This window comes from Sitophilus oryzae, unplaced genomic scaffold (genome assembly GCF_002938485.1).
Source record: "Sitophilus oryzae breed Bouriz unplaced genomic scaffold, Soryzae_2.0 scaffold_1514_pilon_pilon, whole genome shotgun sequence".
In the NCBI taxonomy this organism is placed as follows: domain Eukaryota; kingdom Metazoa; phylum Arthropoda; class Insecta; order Coleoptera; family Curculionidae; genus Sitophilus; species Sitophilus oryzae.
In genome coordinates this window covers 589,210-612,353 of record NW_022146186.1, presented here as the reverse complement: position 1 = coordinate 612,353, position 23,144 = coordinate 589,210, and the positions used below count along the sequence as shown (strand labels likewise).

Below are 23,144 nucleotides of genomic sequence, written 5' to 3'. Positions count from 1 at the left end.
GTTATTACTCTTCAAACCAGTTAAAATATGTAGGTAGAGTCATATTGACATCAAAATCAAATTTCTCATGTCAAAAAACTTCCATACGCCAATTTGTATTCAAATATTGACGTTACTTCAGAAATTATTTGGAAAAAATCGAAATAAATATGACACTTCTACACCCTGTATCTCCGAAACTAAGCATTTTAGGACATATATTTACACGAACTTTTTTACTTATTTTTATCTGCAGAATATGATGCCAAAGTTTTCGGAACACAGTTCGGACTACCCTGTATTATATCTTTTTATATTTGTTAATATTTGATCCTGTGATTGGAATAAAAATGGATATTAGGCATCTATTCTCAAATTTGTTATACTCGTATATTTTTTCTCAGTTAACTTTAGGTTTAAGTTAAGAAGTACTGAAGAAGTACTAAATTTAGTGAGGATGCAGTAAATAATCATCACATAAGCTAATAAAACTACTTTTCAATTTGTCAAGCTATCGAAAAATTTATTCTTATCATCAGGACTGTTTGATGAGTTAATTAACAAAACAACACCTTTTGGAATAATACGGCCTTACAAACTAACATCATTGGACATTGGAATTACAAAGATATTTCTTACAACAAATTAATTACTGAAAATAAATTGCTATATTGTTCTTTCGAGCTCGATCAAACAGTTGGCTTGACCTCCCCAAAATTATCATCGTTTGTCATTTCCCAGCCGTCTACGACGCCGTTTTTTTTGATCGTATGATATAAGTATAGTTTATAATACTATTGGAGAAAAAATGGTAAGAATAATACCTTATTGCGACTATTTGTTCTGATTCCATTAGACTGTCTTTCTAGAACTTTTATTGCCTAGCTTTTTTTTATTGTCTTTATAATATCTCTTTCCTAATCGTTATTACCACCAACATAACATCATACCACTTTATGATATTGAAATGTAATAGCAAAAGATAATATCACATTTATATTATTGTAAAAAACTTTTAGACATTAGTAAAATATAACGGAAAAATCGAATAAATCAAAGAAAGTTCTTGTGAAATAAATCATGCTAAAATTTAGAAAGTTTTTTCGGTAATAAAAGTCAGATTTTACATAATATATTAGATTTTAAAACACGATATTTTACACCTCCAGTTTGTGCAATGATATATTACTCAGGTTTTAAACAAATTTTTGAGTGTTTTCAATATATGATTCTTAGCAGTTTACCTTTTGTCTGCAATTGTGATAATTGATGATTTAATCTTTCGAGGGCTGCATTATTATTTCTTCAGGAAGCATTTTGGGGCATATGTTCATAGAAACTTTTTGTTTTATTTTTATCTGTAGAACCACCCACCAAAGTTAGATACACTATTTTTTTGACACCCTGTATTTAGGTATAATTTGTGGCTATATTTTAATACAATTATAACTATTTCCAATTTTTTACCATAGCTTTTAATAGGCTCGATACTTATTTAGAGAGAGTATTATAATAATAATAGCTCCCGTGTATAGCGTTTTATAGCAATTTGTATTTGTAGCAAGGTTCGGTATTCAAGGAAGGTAATGTGGCTAGCACTACGCTTCAACCGCCTATTATTACCTCAGGATTGTGAATCCCAAGTATTCATTTAAGGCTGAGTCGACCTAGGTACCCAAACTATTTTTATTTTAATAAAAATAGTCGGCTGATGAAATGCCGGGTGTGGGATTCGAACCCACTACCTTCAGATTGGTAGACGAGAGCATGTACCTCTACGCCACCGGGTACCCTAGAGAGAGTATTAAAAACTATTAGAACTAAGTATCGAGACTATTAAAACTAATAAACTCAATCATATTACAATTTAGAATGTCAATTAATCTAAAAAAGAAAAAATTTGATCAATATGTAGTACCAGTCATAATATGTAGTAGTATAGTACCTATGCTTGTGAAATATGGACATTTAAAACCGACATCACAAGAAAACTGCAGGTTACACAACGTCAGATGGAACGAAACGTGCTGGGAATAACAAACAAAGACCGTAAAAATAAAGAAAAATAGAGAGAAAAAAATAGAAAACTTTCTCAAAAGACCCAGATAATAGGCCCCCATCCACAGAATCAAATCCCTCAAATGGCAATGGGCAAGACACCTGGGAACAAGAACGGACAACAGATGGACCACAAAAATTACAGCATAGTACCGACGAGGAATCAAGAGACTTAGAAAAAGGCCAAACCCAAGATGTGGTCGTGATATCGAAATAACTTGGACTCGCGTAGCTAACAACAGACAAAAATGGGCCCAATTACAGGAAGACTACCTAAATATGTAAGGGAGGCTACACCATAATAATTTTAACTTGTTGAATAAACTGGAAATGATGATAATAATAAATAATTAATCGATCAAAAGAACTTACCTGAAGTTCGATCGTAATTATATGAAGGTCCAGTCCGAAAATATTACATATCATTTTTAACAATGTAGTACATGCCATCTCATACTTTTGAGCACAAGGTTTAAAGAAGAATAAGAAGAAGAACACAATCTCTGCTCCTTCTTGTTTTGGTTGTGACACTCGCCGCTAACTTCATTGGTTTTAAACATTTTAATAATTTTACTGCCAATTGGTTGAGGGAGGGTGGGATGTAATATTTTCGGACTGGACCTTCATATAATTACGATCGAACTTCAGGTAAGTTCTTTTGATCGATTAATTATATTTCAGATCCAGTCCTCAATATTACATATCATTTTTAACAATGTAGATGTTTAAAGATTTATTAATTGGCCAGTAAAATTATTATTAACTCAAGTACGTTTTTGGGGAACTAAAAATCAAGCTGAAATAAACAATATATTATTATGTTTATGTATACCTACATACATAATTAAAAGAAATATATAATATGTTAATACAGTACATATTTATAACATAAAAAAAAACAGCAAAATTCCAGCAAAATTTTTACGAACAAAATAAATCGAACAAAAAAAAATAAAAAAAGACAGAAAAGATATTATTCTGCATTAAAAACTGTTTGAAGGAATTGAGGACTGGACCTGAAATATAATTACAAAACTTGAAGATTAGTTTTTGTATATAAAAATTATTAGTTAATGCATCTAGTTAGGGGTTCAATTATGTACAGCCGATCGAAGACACGGCAACGTCGTGCATATTTTACGTCAGAACGGCCTTTCGCGTGCCACTGAAAATTATTTAAATTTCTTTTTTGAAAGCTTAATACCAACTTTCGCGCAAAGTCAGTTGTGAATTTCTGCAATGCCTTTCGGCCGATTAGCCGAAGGAAATTAAGATTTTTATCCGCGGATTGAAAGGTAAATGTTGAACGTGTATTGTTTTGGTACGTTGGCTTTTTCTTTTAGAGGCGGATTGTATGATTGATGTACATAAATTACATTAAGGATCCATTTGCGTGGCGATAATCACTACGAGTATTCGTATATCAAAATAATTTTAAACTACTTTGATTAGAGTGCTAGGTATGGCATGATCCCGTTTTTTTTTAAATAAGTATCGAGACTATTTCCTCTAAATAAGTTTATCTCATATAAAATCCGTCCTAACCATGGTCTTCTATTGATTTCTGGTAGTAGGGATTCTAAGCTGTGTATTAGTTGTCCCAAACATATACAGGGTGTCCCAGAAATGAGTGCAGATATTTTAAGGGGTGGTAGATCTGGTAAAATAAACATATTTTCTCTTTACCATTTTTAAAATAAATTGAAAATAACCGAGTTATTTAACTTTGAAAATTTAAAAAAATAATCGCAACATTTTGAGAACCGCCGGCAGATATCGCCAACTACATCCAATTACCCGGGTCAAGCCCGGATTTCAGTTAATTCGACGCACTGTGTCGCCATAGGGACAAGAAAGTATATGTTAAAAGTAAGTCATAAAATCACAACACCTGAGGAGTTTGCAGAGATGCATTACATTTTTAAGATTCTGATATTATTACATAAAATAAATTAAAAGTTAAATGTTTAATAATGTGTTAAAAAATGTGTTAAAAAAGTTAAATTAAAAAACTTACCCAACATTAAAAAAGATACTTATGACAGATCGATGTAACTGTGACAGTTCTCTTTTTTGATATACACTTAACTAAAATACACTTCACTGTGCTGCTTTACTTGTACATGCTATTATAATAACTACTAAAATAACATTCCCCATTTTTAACACATTATTTTCATATAGGCCTCATCACAATTTGAATCACTCATTTACAAAACACCTTGAAAAGCACACATTACTTTGAATACCTTTCTGAATGAATAAATGTTGAGAATTATTGTCTCTTACCGCCACTTTCCGAACTACTTTCAATCTAAGAAAATACATGTTTCACTCAACAATTTTAAATACGCATTTTGTTTTTTCGCTATTTTTTCTATGTATTTCAACAATTCCATCGACAGCGCAACCGTCGCGTCGGCCGTCGGCCAAGAGAGCGGCGCATCACTGGTAACTGCTCCTTTGTCGCGCCGCCGTGTCGAGCTTGCGTCATGCGAGGTTGCCGTAGTTTCAACAATTTCAAATTCAAGACACTCGAAGCAATCAAATTAATTGTTGAGTGAAACATGTATTTTCTTAGATTGAAAGTAGTTCGTAAAGTGGCGATAAGAGACAATAATTCTCAACATTTATTCATTCAGAAAGGTATTCAAAGTAATGTACGCTTTTCAAGGTGTTTTGTAAAACAGTGGTTCAAATAAAACAGAGAAACATGAAAGAAAACAAATAAATCAAAAATTAATCGATTATTCGTTGGGCTGTTTTCTGAATTTCTTGAATTGAATTCTAAATTACGATAAACATTTTAGGAATTTCTTTTTGTGACCTGATTGTGAATAATATGAATCATTTTATTAAATTTATTCCAAAATAAAGTTATTTAGCAGCATAACAAAGATTTTCGTAAACGTTATAAACGTAATGTTTTAGTTAATTTTCGGTGGTTTTTGTTAAGTTTTCATTGAAAGGGTAAGTACTAAAAATAATTAATGTGTTTTTTTTTCTATAATTATTAATAATGAGCACTGATAAAAGATTAAATTTAACATTCCTAATTTTTGGAGTAGAAATTTGTCTATGAATTTATAAATGTAGAACTATGTTCCGCCGAATTATGTAGAATGTGGATAACATAGGAGGTTGCAACACTGCAAGATTTAGATACACCGTAGGGAAATCTCAGGGGAATAAACAAGTGGCACTAAAAAGTTTTTTCAAATTTCCCGGAAAATGTCAAGAAAAATTTAAAATTTTCAACATTTTTTTTTCGCAAAAAAACCTCATAGGCGTGTTTCTGGGGTTGAACCATACTACCAGTTAAAATATTTGCACTTATTTCTGGGACACCCTGTATATTCTTCTAGTATTTCCAGTGTTGTGTTATTTATTAGAATATCTATTTTGTCTACCAGTTTGTTGCACATTATTTTAGTTTTTGATAAATTCATTTTGAGATATACTTTCGCGCTGGTTGTATTTAGTTAGTTGATTTATGTGTGTTGTTCTTCAGGACTATTGGCAATTAGAACTATGTCATCAGCGAAACTTAGATGGTTAAGATATTATCCATCTATTTTCAATCCTTTGTTAGTCCGATCTAGTTGACGGAAGATTTCTTCTAGTGTTACTGTAAAGAACTATGCGTAAAAACATTAAAAAAAAATTCAACGAAAAAACTACTGTAGCTAATTTACATAAAACCTACTTGGTATTCATTGGATTTTTTGACCGCAGGTTTATGAAGGTTAAATTAAATCTAAATGGACTTATGTTTGGTCAGCCCAAGAAAATACACTATTCAAAATAATTTTCGCATATTTGAAAAAAAAGTAATTACTTTTAATCCAATATGGAGCCGATCCGATCGGCCGACTATTTTATTGCAATGTGTAGGCTTGAGCTATGCAATAACAAACAATTTTTAGTCGGCCTGCTAAAAATTGCATGTCAGCGCGTAGGCTTATTGTTACGAATTTCGCTGTACAGGGTGTCCCATTTTGGTTGAAATCATACGGTATCTCCGTTATTCGTGAAGATAGAAAGGTGCGGTTTTTACAAACCTGTGCCACTCTTTTGTCAAATGGAAGATGCTGTCAACAAAATTTTTATAACCCTTTTCGTTTCTGAGCTACAGGGTCTGTTCGAAAATTTTGCAATTTGGGACCGCCCCCGTATCTCCGTTATTATGGATGATATCGAAAAGGTGAAAACTGATTCTTGTAGAACTTTTTACGTAGAATACAGTGGCGTAGTCTGTTTTTCTACGAAAAAAATATTTTTGAAAATATGAACTAAAGTTATGTTTTTTCAAATGGAACACACTGTATATTTATAAATCATATGATCCGCTTTGATATGAGCTTCTCAAATATATATATCATTCTATATTTATTTTTACTATTTACTACAATATTTAAAATATGTCATTTTCTTATTAGTAGGCCGTGATAAAGAACAAAATCAAAATGGTATTTACTAAAATAGACATGCACATATTAAAATTTTATTTGGAATTGATATATTTTACTTTTGAACTGTTACTACTGAACCTCTAAATATAATTTTCTCTTTTTTATAACGGAATTTATTATAATGGGATGGGGTTTGCAAATATTTAAAAGCTTGCATTATTGAAGCATTTTTCAGGTGTTCAACATCGTATTAGTTGCCACGATATATTTCATATTTCAAGAATCCCCAAAATCAGAGATCGAGAACAGACAAATCCGGGAATCAAGGAGGCCATCATATGGGTACATTGGTTCCAATTCATTGATTAGAGAAATAATAATTTAACAAAATAATAATTACTAATATTTTCGTTGTAAGTTAAGTTGTGAGGGAGAGCCCCATCTTGCTGAAAGTATGTTTCACGTAAATTAGCTAAAGGAATATTTAAAAAGTTCCGATACGATAGTTTCCAAGATTTACAAATAGCGGTAGCGATTTAAGTTTGCCTAATATACAAAGAATTAATTAGTGGCTCTCAAAATAAAACAAGAGACAGATATTACTCTTAATAATTCTTTAGTTTCTTTTTATTACCCATCATGGCCTACTAAAAAAATGATCTTTTAATGTGTTTTTTTTAAATATTGCCTTAAATAATGAAAACAAATATAGAGTGTTATATATTTTTGTGAAGCTTATAACAAGCCAGATCATATAATTCATAAATATACAGGGCGTTCCATTTAATAAAACATAACTTTAGTTCATATTTTTAAAAATATTATTTTCGTAGAATAATACACTACACCACTGTATTCTACGTAAAAAGTTCTACAATAAACAGTTTTCACCGTCTCAATATCGTTAACAATCACAGAGATACAGGGGGTGTCCCAAATTGTAAAATTTTCAAAAAGACCCTGTAGCTCAGAAACGAAGAGGGCAATGAAAATTTTGTTTACGGCATCTTCCATTTGACAAAAAAGTGGCACAGGTATGTGCAAACCGCACCCTTCTATCTTCACGAATAACGGAGATACCGTATGATTTCAACCAAAATGGGACACCCTGTACAGTAACCAAACTATTTAAAAACGTAATTCAGGGAATTCAAGGTGTCTTGATTCTTAATTATTTTTTTTAAATATGCGATAATTGTTTTGAGTAGTTTATTTTATTTCATAATTTGTCATTGTCTACCATTTTCAAACCAAATCCTCATAATTTTGCCATCAACCACATTATATTACCTCCTATTTCTATTAATAATACAATTTAAGCATTTTACCCTTCCGATTCCACTGAAATCAATAATGAAAAGCTCTTCCTCGTTTAGTTTTAATTAAAAATTAAAAACTCTTTCAACAGAATGCTAAAAGAGACTATTTCACTCGATTTTAATAAACAATAGAGGTTATCAAAAAACAAACTTCGATGTCGCCAAACTCAACAGTTCCTGATATAACTTTTTTAATTTACCCTCAGGATAGTTCGATATTTATTAATAGTCGTGTTTCAAAGCAGCAGAGCTTTGTGCGAATTTATAATCGTTTGGCGATGAAAGAGTTCTGCAGTGTTTTTGGAATTGTTCATGTTGTGTATTCATAAATTTACTTTTATTTGCAAGGATAAATTAATTGCTAGAGAAGGTTTGAGACTTTTGATGTATTTTTAGTTTTATTAAATGATTAAAGTATAGATAATTATTTTTCCTAGGGCTTTATAGAGGCCGCTGTAGAATTTTGTTACCAGGCTTATTATTTCATATTTGTCTGTTATTTTGATGTTGTTGTGTGTTAATTAGCTGCTTCTTTTTGATCATGAGATATTTCTTAGCGTTTTTTATAATGTTTTCTTTGTTCGATTGCAGTTTGTACAAGTTTTTCGTTGCAGTTTTTGATGTCTTCTGCAGTCTTCTTTTTTATTGTCTTACATAATTCTGAGTATTGTATTCTGTTTATGCTGCTTTCGGTTTTCATTTCTTTTCTTTTCTTGTCAAGTGCTTTCGTCTCATCAGTCAATTTATTATATTTGTTAATTAATAAAGCCCCAGAAAACGTATATCAAGATGGAAGACTGTCCCTACCACAAGACGACTTAGCCCCAGAAGTTCTCGTGGGAGAAGTGGAAAAGGCTCTTCAAGATATGAAAAATGGAAAATCAGCAGGGAATAACAGCTGAAATACTTAAATACGCCGGTAGAAGAACTTGGAAAATTCTAGCAAATATATACGCTAGCTGTCTAAGGAGAAAACATATACCTCAAGACAGTACAAGGCAATACAAAAAGGCAGCAAAGAAGACATCAGAAGCTACAGACCAATAAGCCTATTACCCGTAACATACAAAATATTCACAAAAATAATAAACAACAGAATGCAAAACACGCTTGACGTTGCACAACCACGAGGGCAAGCAGGCTTTAGAAGCGGCTTCAGCACGATTGATCACATACATACATTAAAAGAAACTGAACAAAAGAATACGAACTTTCACTAGCCATAGCCTTTATAGACTTTGAGAAGGCTCGATATATCCTAAGATAATAATAGAAGCCCTAGCGAATCAAGATATTGACAGGGCTTACATAGAAACTCTTGCCAATATATAGAAAGAATCCAAAGCAAAAGTAATGATATGTAAAACAACCTCAGAGTTCCCAACTGGCAAAGATGTACAACGTGACAAGGAGTCTTCCGTCAACTAGACTGGACCAACAAAGGATTAAAAATAGATAAGGAAGGAACCGGAATTTTTTAGATTTCAAAACATGCCTTTGTAACCGAATCAACAAAAAGCATATGTTTTGTATATATATCTCTTCTGATTTAAGAGATCCCAGTAGTGACATATTGTTTATGTAATTGAGAGAAATAATAGACACTTCTTACAAATAGTAAGTACCCAAGTACCCACTCTTCCTTCTGTTAGGGAAAAATATGCATATCAAATATTTTATTTCTAGGTTTTAAGAGCTGTATTTGAGTGTTTTCCCGAAAGAGATTACTGTATAATGAGCGTTCCCAGCTCTTGCATGTTAGAAACTTGGATGTACAGATTCATAAGGTACATGAAAATAAAATAATGAAGGTCCTAACAAAACAACAATTTAAATTTCGTAACTGTCTTCAGTTGCCAAATGGTTCCTATATACAGGGTTGTTCACCACATACGACACGGAGTATTGTAGCTAAACGATTAGATTTTTACAAATTTTAAGTTTTGGGTTCGTTGAAGGACTATTAGAGCTACAATTTAGAAATAATTTTACAAGATACAGAGTGTCCAAATAAGTAAAAAACGCTATAGTTGTATTTTTTAAATGGAACACCCTGTATATTATTCTATTTTTAGATTCTACGGTTGAAATAAAGGTAAATTTTATTAAGGTTTATCACACTTAAACCTTACCGTTTTTGAAATATTTTCAATTTTGTGAAATTGCAGTAAAAATTTTAAGGCTTCATTTCTTTAAGGGTATCAAAGTTTTTAATACTGTTACGGATTCTGAGGGTCCACTAATTTAAACTCACGATAAAATACTTAACGAATTTATTTGTCTCACTCTGTACACACAACTTATACTATTTACAACACAATTTATGCAACTATACTCTGTTTTTTTTCTCAGGTAAGATTTCGACAGACGATGACAGAAGAAAAGCAGATGACGTCCCATACCAATCTATTTATTTTACTAAAAAAAGTTTCTAATAATTTTTAAGTTATCTATGGATGGGTTTAAATATAAATCCGTCATACGTCGTGTCTTGTTGTTTTTAACCAGTTTTATTGGTTTATTTAAAAAATGACAGATCGTATTTCAATTTTATTGGTTTGAGGGAACGATGAACGACAAACAGACGCCGATGCGTATGAACTCGCCTTTAGATTTTTGTCATTTTTGACGCTTGTCAAAGTCTTGCCAAATTATAGGTTAGAATTTTGTGTCAACTTTTGTTAAATACCCTGCGTTTTGGAAGACGATGCATTTTGATTCGTATTATTACGTGTGTTTTGTGTATTTTGAAGTCAAGTGCAGGAAAAATCGAGTGAAAATTAACTGTAGACCCAGAGCACAGTTTATGGTTTATACTCGCTGCCCAGGCAGAAAGTTTTATACACCAATGAAGTTGCCATCGATAAAGTTTGTATACCATTTCGTCGTAGATAAGTGCATCTCGTATATGGTAGAAGGATCAAACTAAACACATACTAAAAACTGGAGTAGCTGTAAAATATCGACATCACACGATAGGTAAATAATGGATTTTAGTACTGCAGAAAAATAATGTCAAAAGGTACTGGTTTAAAAAAAATAAGATTAAAGTTAATTAATTAACCTTTAAGGTATAAAATTTGGCAGGTGTTTGGTTTGGTTTGGTTTGGTGGTGAAAATGTCAAAAGGTACTGGTTTAAAAAAAATAAGATTAAAGTTAATTAATTAACCTTTAAGGTATAAAATTTGGCAGGTGTTATTATTAATAAAATAGTTTGTTTTATTTACTTATGTTGTTTTATTTATTCCTGTGGAATATTATAAATTTGTATTTGTACATAAGTTATATTGATAAATATAATCATAAATGCGGGTAGTTTCATAAAGCTTGAAAGTAAATAATAGTTCTTTTTATATTTTTTTGGTATGTAGTGTCTTGTTCTTGTTTGTTATGTATTAACACATACCGTTTTTATTAAATAAAATAACTCAATTACATTTTTTCAGTTTTATACAGTTTTTTCACAATATTTTGAAGTAATCACTTGTCATCTTGTCAATCAAATTTTAAATATATCCTGCTATGCGTTCCAGTTGTACCAACTTATTTCTTTGTAAAATAAAATAAACTACTTTGAAATTAAAATGACAGACACATCTATCACTGTCAAGGATCTTCTCGTTGGACAGACTATACTATTACTCTAAGGGTAAGTATTTCACTATTTAAAGCGCGGTATATTCAAACTTCAAACTGTCCAACTGTCGTAAGCGCTCCTTTTATATAGCTGTGGTGAGTGTTTCGCGAACAATCCAAAATTATCGGGAACGGTCCGCCATCTACTAGTACATTCATCTAAAGTATGACATCTGAACCATCTAAAATTCGCTTTTAGGAGCCGGCAAGGACTTCGATTTATCCACATTTATGATATACTTAGTTGAATGGGAAGAACAATGCACGCTAATATATCGGATAGTTCATAAATTCGGGAAGTATCATAAATTGTAAAGAGAGACAAAGAGACATGATAGAAATGACAAGGTAAATCTAGACACCCTTTGCACTGAAGCAGTACTACAGCGGATTCCGGTGTAAAGTGGTAGTTGGAAAAGGTTTTTTTTAGCCGGTAAGAATCCGGCATTACCCAACTTTTTGTGTCTGATGCAAGATTTTTCGCTCCTCAACGAAAAAAAATGTATCTAAACATGTGAGGGAGTCTACACCATAATTGGAAATGATCAAATAAGCTGAAAATGATGATGATGATAATAGATTGCTTTCTTGATGATGATGATAATAATAGAATTTCTGCCTGAGAAAAAATTTGACGTCTTTGGAAAGTACTATGGGTGAAAATATTCCTTGTTAAAGCAGTTTTTTTCTGTAAATACATACATACATACATACTACCATTACTCGCTGACGAGTATTTGACACGCATCAGAAGATGGTCACGCAAGGCGTTTTCTTTCATGAGCCTTTCTGTGACTGAAAAGCCCAATACGTGATGTTATTTGTCTACCGCACTCCGGACATTCAAAAATCTGATTGCCTCTTAACTTTTTGGTTCTCGCTGTTAACTGAGTTTACAATTCTTCTCCATTGAGTTCTATTGTGAGCTGCTACTTCCCACTCATTCTGCACATTAATCGCCTTTAAGTTTTCGTGGAAAATGTCATTGTTCCTTTTGAGTTGTCCACCTGGCCTCCTCTTACCGTCTACAAGCTCACCGTAAAGCAGTGATTTTGGTATGCGGTTTTCTTGCATTCTGCATACGTGACCATCCCATCTTAGTCGGGATTTTGTAACTTATAATAATCACACGATTATTACAAGTTAAACAATCCATATCCAAATCTAAATGTTCTCGGATTTTATAATATGGTAAAAGAGATTCATGAATCTGACCATGATCTGGCCAACCATGTAAAACACAATTCATAACTTGTCTTAAAATAGAGTCTTTCATTGATTCTCGAGCAATATCTTTTGAGGACAATGGAATGCTATTGGCTACCGAAAAATAATGAATACTCTCGCCACTTTTTGAATCTTTTAATGGAAGCCTTGAAAATGCATCAGCATTTTTGAATATTCTTACCTTCGCGATATTTAATGGTATATTCATAAATTGACAAAGCAACAGCCCAACGCTGACATCTTGCAGCTGCCAAAGCAGGTAAATTTTTATTTGGTGACAATATACTTTGTAAGGGTTTATGGTCATTGTATAGAGTAAATTTACGACCAAATAAATAATTATGAAATTTTTTAACACCAAATATGATCGACAGCGCCTCCTTGTCCAACTGACTATAGTTCCTTTCAGATTTAGATAAAGTAGCAGATGCATACATAATTGGTTTCTCACTACCATCTGGCATAACATGACCTAAAACTGCACCCAATCCACAACTTGAAGCATCACAAGAGAGAATTATAGGCAGCTTAGGGTTAAATGTCATTAAGACATTTGAAGATGTCAAATATGTTTTACTTTTCTCAAAACAATCATTAATTTCCCTATTCCAGACCCAAACAGTGTCTTTTCTTAAAAGTTTATATAAAGGACCCACTTTTTCAGCCAGCATAGGAATAAACTTTGCATAATAATGTAATAAACCTAAATAGGATTGTAATTGTTGTTTATTTTCAGGTTTTTGAGCTTTAAGAAATAGCATCTAATTTACGTAATTATGTAAGTCATGACTTCAATACTTTCGCAGTTAGCTTTTTCAAGAACCGATACGTTTGAGACGTGATGGAACCATTTGATTCTTAAGAGTTGTCTAAGGTATCTCTGTTGCAACTTGTTTAATGCGTTCATGTGTCGGCGGTACGGCACCCAAGTTTCGCTCCCATATAACATGGTGGGCATTATTATGGCTCGGTACACTGCAAGTTTCGTTTTTGTGCTCAAGTCATTGTTGTAAAAAACCCTGTCTTTTAATTTCCAGAATGCTCTTGAAGCGCTGCTAATCCTGTGCTGAATTTCAGAGTCGATATTGGCCTTTTTCGAAATCAAAGTGCCGAGATAATTGAATTCCGCTACATATTCCAGTAGTTCTTCTCCGATTTTTATAGCATTGTTGTGATCTTCCGGGGGAGTGCACATGATTTTAGTTTTGTCGATGTTTAGCTTAAGGCCCAAAGCCTCGTATGCCCAGGTATATGTGTTCAACATTTCTTGTAATTGCTGTACAGTTTTTTGCAACTAGAGCGCAATCGTCAGCGTATTGAAGTTCTGTGATGAATTTTGTACGTGTTTTTGCCCTGAGTCTTTTTATGTTGAACAGACCGCCATCATATCTGTATCTAATGCCCAATCCTCTCTCCTGCAGTTTGCTGTCCACTATAATGGAGAGCGCTGCCATGAATATGTTGAATAGGAGAGGCGCTAAGACACATCCCTGCCTAACTCCTGTATTTGTCAGGAAGGGATCGCTTAGTGATCCATGATGTGACACTCTTGACTGGTTGTTGTTATGGAGGCTTTTACACGCTGTAAGAAATTTGTTGGGTACTCCAAACTTTTTCATAATTGCCCAAAGTGCATCTCTGTTCACAGAGTCGAAGGCTTTTGTTAGGTCGATGAAGGCAACATAAAGTTTAGACTTCTGTTCTTTTACTTTTTCCTGTAGTTGGCGGATGGAAAATATGGAATCGACGGTGCCGCGGTTAGTGCGAAAACCCGTTTGCGATTCTGGAAGGATTTTTTCTATATGTGGGTGCAGGCGGTTTGTCATAATTTTTGCAAGAATTTTTCCGCCGATAGACAAGAGTGAAATTCCCCGGTAGTTTCCGCAGTCTGATGCACTTCCTTTGTTCTTAAATATATTCACTATATTTGCGTTGCAAAAGTCCTGAGGTACCTCTCCGCTTTCCCATATGACATCGAAGAGAGCCTTAAGATGACCAATAAGTTCTTTACTTGCACACTTATAGATTTCCGCCGGAATCGCGCCACAGCTAGCTGATTTGTTGTTTTTAAGCTGTTTTATGGAGGCCTTTATTTCCTGTTCTGTTATTGGGATATCTAATACATCGAGGCTGTTATACTGAGGTATTGTGTTTAGCGCTTCCATATTGGGATTATTTTCTTGGTTAAGGATATGTCTGTAATGCTCTTTCCAGCGGTTTCTGATTTGCTCTTCCTCTTTTAGAAGTTCGCCATTTTGTGCCATGATTGGGCAGCTTGCCTTCTTGGTTGGGCCGTACACTTCTTTTACAGCCTCGAAGAATTTACGGTAATCGTGATTCTGTAAATGTTAGTTAGGTAATCTACAAAAAATCTTAACAAACTAATAAGCTTCGATGTTCATCTAAACCGACGCGAAATAAAGAAGCGAATCCCCGCATTTTCCCCAGCGACACTCTTAAGATTAGTTTTGTAAAATACGAGAGCGGGAGTTTCATTAATTTAAAGCGGAATAGCTCCTTTTAGAGAAGCGAGTTTCGGCCTTGTTCTTCGTTCATTCTACCCGCATCGAAAAATTCATTTTCGGATGAAAGTCGAGCCGACTTTTTAAGTTGAGCTCTCGTTACTTTTTGTTAATAATTAACTAATGGCGGATAAAATAATTCATTCGACTTTAATTCAATTATGAAACCGAGCACGGCGCGGATTAAGACTTTGTTTTCGTTCGTTATGGCTGGAAAGTTCAGCGATTTAAACCTCTGTCGATTTGGCGACGACGATTGTTAAAATTTTTAATGGGAAAAGAGATTAAATGTTTGCAAAAAATTTGCCGTTTTAAAGAATTTATCGTATTTTTCACTTGTAATAAAATAATAATAATATAATAGCTCCCGTATATAGCGTTTAACGCCTTGGGAGTAGCAAGGTACAGCTTGCTATGCTAGAGCCGTTCGGTATACAAGGAAGGTAATGTGGCTAGCACTACGCTTCAACCGCCTATTATTACCTCAGGATTGTGAATCCCAAGTACTCATTTAAGGCTGAGTCGACCTAGCTACCCAAACTATTTTTATTTTAAAAATAGCCGACTGATGAAATGCCGGATGTGGGAATCGAACCCACACCTTGAGATTGGTAGACGAGAGCCTGTACCTGTACGCCACCGGGCACCTTAATAATAAAAAATGTCTATACCTATGTGGCGGATTCATCTTTCCAAAAAAATCCTGTACGGGTATTTCGCCACTACTGCAAGAAAATCTACAAAAAAAATAATAATTTTTTTGTAAACACTTCTGCGTTAAACCTAAACGGCCGCTGCGTGTCAGAAGTTATGTTTAAGGTAATACAAATTTGCCTAACAAAGCAAAAAAATGCTTAACGTTTCGGAAAGTTATCTCTTTCCGTCGTCGGAAGCAAAAAAATACAAAGAATAAAGAAAAAAACTATTTAAAATATTTAACCCAAGCAGCATTTGGACGTCGGGACAACGTTGTGTCACGCGACCAAACGTCGGGGCGCAACGTCGGCACAACCTCGTGCCAACCCTAGTCTGCACTAGTTTGGAGAATAATTTTTGGGTCGAAACGACGTTGGATACCGACGTTGGCTAGAAGCCTAATTTAGTACAAACTGCAACGTTGTTTAAAATCCTAATTCACAGAAATACAAAACTAATATGGCGTCTAAGTCGCGTTTTATCCTAAATTGGGATAATTATAGTAAAAATATTATTTTTATGATTTAGTTAGAGACATATGTCAGATGGCAGTGAATGAAAACAAAACAAAAATATTTAAGTGTGGAGGATGTTTGAAGATCATAATTATTGAAACACTTTAACCGACTCTGTAACTCGTTACCCAAGGTTGTTTCCGCGTGTTTTTTAGGGTCAAATATTTCAAGCTAATGTATTCAAAAAGCAGGAATTGCTATTTTAGGAACGAAACATTTACTTATTTAACAACATGGCGGCTTTCACTTTGTTGTTTTGGAGATTAAGATGGAGTAGTTCGAGTAGTCGCATACTGGACTAATAAAGTCGCAGTTCGGCCTTAACAGGTAGTATACTAGTCGCAAGATTGCCTAATTTAGTCATCCTAGAGTCTAGCTTGTGCCGCCCTCTATAATCTAAATAAACGAGGGAGTGGATAAACTATCGGTAATATATGTCGATGTATATTTAAATTTAGTTTTATATGTACCTTTCTTATGTCCCATTTTAATTAAGTTGTTTTTATAAAAACAAAAGCAGCACTGAACTGTCTGACTGAACAGAACAATGAAGTGAAAATTTAAGATTTAAGGTTATGGTTCAATACAGTTGCAAAAAGGTAGTGACTCGACGTCCTACCAACGTAAGAATAAGGAAATCTAAACAACGTTGGAATTAGTAAAATAGACGACGTTTGCATAACGTTGGAATAGGTCCTGAAACTGACGTCGGAAAACTCTATATTGCCCAACGTTGTAACTACGTTGTCCGAATCACCTAAAGATCACTTAAGCAAAAAAGGTTAAAAGACAACGTTTATTCGACGTCGCAGAAGCTTCTACTTTTGAATTTAAAATAACAAAGATTTAACCAATTTTATAACAAACGGAAATCAATAATATTTTTTTCGTCCTGTGTAATATCCAATCGAATACACTTTCGTTAACTTATAACCCAAATTTCAACTTTAAAAATGTTTAGTTCGTGACTTTATTAATGCTTATTCCCGATCATGTTTTTGTCAATTTTACACAATTTTACACAAAAATCCAAATTTTCAAACCGGTTCTCCATAAATGTCTAACGTGCCATCGCCGTGAATCACTCTATATATCCTTCAAATCCTTCAATTTAATAGCTGTTGTATGCAGTAAAAAGTTTCACTTCACATATGTGCACATAAGGTATACATGGTATTAATCATGTGTGTTTATTGATGGTTATTTTGGACTTAATTGAATAACGGTAACAAGAAAATATGTTTCTTTTATCGAGCTCTACGAGTGAATGAAAATGTTTGCTTTTATTTAAGAATCACCCTGTATATCCCATCGAAGAAAGGATGTCTGAACTTCACCCGTTCAACAGGGCCATTTACTCGGTGACTTATTGATTTAGCGCTATATTTTAGACGTCTTGCATTAACACGGGCTTGCTCCAGAATTGATCGGCTACAATATAAAGCACTCACGACCGCTATTGAAGCTTTTAAATTTACACCGGCCAAGGCTTGAACTCCGTGAGTTTAATGAAGGCCGTATTAATTTTCTATAGCAGTTTCTGGTTGGAGACTCTTGTATATCGTGTGACCCAACAGAAAAAGATGTCACAGCAGACGTAAAAATTTCAATATTTTTTTTTATTTGTCACATTTTTGCGATGGAAGTCGAGTTTAAAAAATCGTTGATTAAATAATTAAATAAAAAATACAATGAATCGCAAAAATAAGAGCAAAAGAATACGCTTCCACTAGCCATAGCCTTTATAGATATCACTTGAGAGAAGGCTTGACTCGATATATCCTAAGGAAATAATAGAAGACCTAGTGAAACAAGGTATTGAGAGGCCTTATATAGAAACTCTCGCTAGTAAACCAAGAAGCCCAAGCAAGAGTATTGATATATAAAACAAACCCGGAGTTCCCAACTGGCAAATAAGTACGACAGGGAAAGGCGATATCCCTGCAGCTGTTTACAGCAACATTAGAAGAAATCTTCTGTCAATTGGACTGGACCAACCAAGGATTAAAAATAGATGGAGAATATCTTAGCCATCTGAGATTCGCTGATGACATAGTCCTAATTGCCAATACTCCTGAAGAACCACAAGCACAAATTAATAAAGCAAATACAGCCAGCAATAAAGTAGATGTCAAAATGAATTTAGCAGAAACTAAAGTAATGTAGAACGAACTAGTGGACAGAAGAAACATTCTGATAAATAACACACAAAAAACACTAGAAATAGTAGAAGAATATATATATTTGGGACAACTAATTCACAGCTCGGTGTCTCTACAATCAAAAATCAACCAAAGAATTAAGTTAGCATGGAATACTTCAACTCTTCTTCTTCTTAAGGTGCCGTGCAGATTCCTGCGTAGGCGTTCATCTTTTTCTTCCTCATCAGATGGTTCTGTTAACTGCCGCGACTTGGAGTGCTTGGAAGTCCTGTATGCCTGTCCAATGACGAATATTTCTCAGCCAGGATAGCTTCCTTCGTCCTATCCCCCTTTTGCCCCCCTCTATTTTACCCTGGAGAATCAGACGCTGAAAGTGATAGCGTTCTCCACGTAGTATGTGTCCCAAATAGGCTATTTTCCTCTTCTTGATGATTTCGAAGAGTTCACGTTGTTCCAGACCAGCTCTTCTGAGAATGTCTTCATTCCTAACACGGTCGACCCAGGGCACTCTTAGCATTCGTCGTAGGGTCCACATTTCGAAGGCTTCAATTCTTTTTATTGTTGCTACCTTCAGTGTCCATGCTTCCACACCATATAACAAAACGGACCAGACATAGCACTTCACCATTCTGTATCTAAGGGCGAAGTTCAAATTCCTATCTGTGAGAAATCTTCGCAGTCTCAGAAAAGTAGATCTCGCTTGTTCGATCCTGCATTTGATCTCCTGATCCGGATCCCACGTTTCGTTAACCATGCATCCCAAATATTTAAATTGTGTGACCTGCTTGATGACCTCTCCATTTAAGTAAATTCTGGTGTTCGGATATTGTTTCTGCTAACAGCCATAAATTTTGTTTTTGTAGTATTTATGTTTAAACTCAGTCTTTGACTTTCACTGTTAACCTTATTTAGAAGGATTTGGAGAATATTTGCATTGTCTGCCAATATCACTGTGTCATCCACATATCGGATATTATTAATTGGAATGCCATTTATTTTCAAACCAATGGGACTATCGGAGATTGACTCAGTGAATGCTCTTTCCACATATAAATTGAACAACATTGGAGACAAAATACACCCTTGCCTTACCCCCTTTTTTATTTCAAAATCTTCTGTTACTCCCACGCTATGTATACGAATTTCAGCTTTTTTATTCCAATAGAAATTACCGATGAGCCTTATATCTTTTCCATCAAGTCCCAAGTCTCTGAGGTATGATATAAGGAGGTTATGTTTAACGTTATCGAACGCCTTTTCATAGTCTATAAAGCACATGAAGACATCTTTTCTCTGATCTTGGCAATTCTGTACTAAAGTTTGAAGACTGAATATGGCTTCTTTAGTACCAAAGCCGTTTTTAAATCCAAATTGACTTTCTCCACTTACTTCCTCACGTTTTTTGTTTGAGTCTTGTATGCAGTACCCGTAAAAAGAGCTTAAGAAAGTGGCTCATTAGACTAATAAGACGATACTCTTTACACGAAGTTGCGTTACTTGACTTGGGCAGCGTGATAAACGTAGAACGAAGCCAGTCTTCAGGGATGTGACCGGTGTCATACATGTTATTGAAAAGCTGTACTATAGTTTTTAAGTTTTGTTCATTAATTAAGTGGAACGTTTCCGAATACATATCATAAGGCCCTGGAATTTTGTCGTTTTTCATTAATCTAATCGCATGAATAATTTCACTTTCCAATATGCTTCAACTCAATCATATTTAAATCATAACAACTTCAACTCAATCATATTTAAATCTAGAGTGCCACTTTAGAAAACATTCGACTGATGTGTACTATCTGTCCTACACAGATTAGACAGGACATCTAGCAAGATAGACAAACAACAGATGGATCACAAAAATTACAGCATGGTACCCACAAAGAATTAAGAGACCTAGAATAAGAACAAATATGAGATAGGACCTTGATATTAAGAAATTAGCAGGTATAACTTGGGCCCGCATAGCCAACAATAGACAACAATGCGCAACGACAAAGAGAGTATCTAACTATGTGAGGGAGCCTACACCATAACTGGAAATGGTTGAATAAGCTGAAATTGATGATGATGATAATGATATTACCAAATTACCAAAAAAAGATTATCTGATCCTATTCAAACAAACACTGTACAAAAGAGTGATTTTAAAATACTTCTGTTTAATCTTATAACTGAGAGGAAAATCCATTAAATGTTACTGAAAAAAGGAGATAATAAAAAATCTGAAAACAAACCAGATTAAATTTCTTTTGACGCCAATTTATTTAAAAATAATACAGATTTAGAATAAAAGCTAAATCTGTATTATTTTTGAGTCTAAAAAAACACACAGCAAAAATTGTAATGAATATTTCACTGCGTTTAACATTTGTAGCTGGATAAAAAGATATGGAATAAAAGCCTACAGACCTAAAAGTAAATTAATTAAAAAGATTTTTGTCTTTGAAGTTGCGATATTATTCGTTAGAATGAATATCCATTTAAATAAACATGTCTGGAGCATGTGTTGGATAAAGCTTTTGTGTTTTAAAGTTCGTAATTATAATTAATAAAAGGTACAAATCTAAAAAGCTTCACTTCCAAAGGGATTATGGATATGTAAGCCTCTTTCAGCTTTATTTAATTATTACGTTTTTTTATATTTTTATTTCAAATTAAATTTTATATGGTTTTGAAATTTAATTTTTTAGCTACCAAATCTACAAAAGTTACGATTTTTAAATATATTTTACAGGGTGAGTTTCCTACGATGTTTTCTATGGGTATCTCGGAAACTACTGAAGATAGAAAGTCGGTTAAATGGATTGCAGTTTTGCGGGGTCATAAATATAAGTCTTTCAGATTTTTGAAAAATTTCATGGCTTACTAGATATTTCGAAAAAAACAAATTTTGGCTATTTTAAAAATTGTTTCTAATTCCATTATAATCTATTTTAGACAAAAAGTGTTCCGATAAAAGTTGTAGATAATCACATCTCTAATGAGTTTGTGTTCTCCGATTTTTTCTAAAGCCTGTCATTTTTGACATATGATACAAATATACGTTTTTTAAAATGGAAACCATAGTTGACCATAGTTGAAACCATAACTTCATAAAAAGCGCCATTGATTAAGCTCTTCAGCGATATAAGCTATAATGTTTTTTTTTCACAAAATTACTTTATATTACGTACGAGTTATAGCCAATTCTTATCTTTCTTGACTAATTTCACTTAGTTAGCCATGGAAACAAGTTCAATCGTCGTTGCTCTCAGAAATGTGAAACTGAAACATCCAAACTTTGTAAATTAAAATAAACAAAAACTGTAAATATGGATTTTTCAAATGAAGAAAAGTGTGTAGGATTATTGGTTCAACTTTTCTTGGTCATACGGTTTCGAAGATAGGTTGACCGGTGAACGTTAGTTACGTTTTTTAGAGAACGGTTTTCAAGACATGTTAGAAAAGTTAGATTTAGATACTTGCGTATTAATAGAGTGGTTCCAACATGACTTTCATTATGACACACCACCCCCCCCTCCACAATGAAAGAAATGTTAAAAATTATTTATTTATATCATAATTATGGAGACTCAGGGATAGAAAGAGGTGGACCAATTGCATGGGTCTCCTCGATTACCTATCCATTTTAGATTTTTTTATGCGGTGTGGTTAACAACAAGATTTACAAAAGAATTTATGAATTGAGAGAGGCACTCGAAGAGGCGGTACAGGAGAAGTTTAATTAAGTCGACCGGTCGTTCTGTGAGAATAGCTAGAAATTCAGTTTTAAAAAGACGCATTTATGTACTCAAAACAATGGCGGATTTTTTGAACATTTTCTAAAATAACTTAGCTAGTATGTAGTGATATTATTTTTATAAGTTTTATTTTGTGTAATGTAAATTGTAAAGAGCCGTTTAATAATATATTTTGTCTATTTATAAGTTACTAGCATGTACCGGCGACTTCGTTCGCGTCGAATTAATCATTTGTAATGGTGATATGATAAAGCAAAGCAAGAATAGCCATTAACATACAAACTGGAGCAGAATCGTGGTTAATCAATTACCCAACTTTTTGGAACACCCTGTATGATTTTTTAAAAAATTTAAAAATATGTAAAAAACAAAATAAATTATACGTGTCCAAGCGTTTTCCTGAAAGACTAACCGATTTTTAAGTAACAAATATTGTAATATTTGAGGGGCGTTTTCTTCTTGGAATTTGAGATTAGAGAAACCCCTCCTCATCGAACCTCTACACCCCACAGTCAATCCGTTTGCCAAAATCAGCTTTAAACGTCAAGCAGTTTAAGCAGAATCGTGATTACTCAATGGTCATATTTTATGAAACACCCTGTATAAATTTATAAAAAACCTTAAAATATGTAAAACAACAAAATAAAATATACGTGTTTAAGAGTTTTTCCGAAAAACACACCGGTTTTTAAATAAAAAATATTCTAATATTTGAGGGGTGGTGTCACCCCCTTAGAATTAGAGTTTCGAAAAATCCCTTCTTATCGAACCTCTAAACCCTAAAGTCAATCCGTTTTCCAAAAATCAGCTTTTTACGTCAAGCGCTTTAAGCAGGATCATGATTAATCAATGACCAGATTTTTCGAAACACCCT

At 33.6% G+C, this 23,144-nt stretch overlaps 1 protein-coding gene across 1 annotated transcript in view; it reads right to left on the bottom strand.

Moving 5' to 3' along the window:
* The window catches only part of LOC115878476 (neurexin-3), a 350,620-nt gene that overhangs the window by 110,581 nt on the left and 216,895 nt on the right, over window positions 1–23,144 (bottom strand). The window lies entirely within an intron of this gene.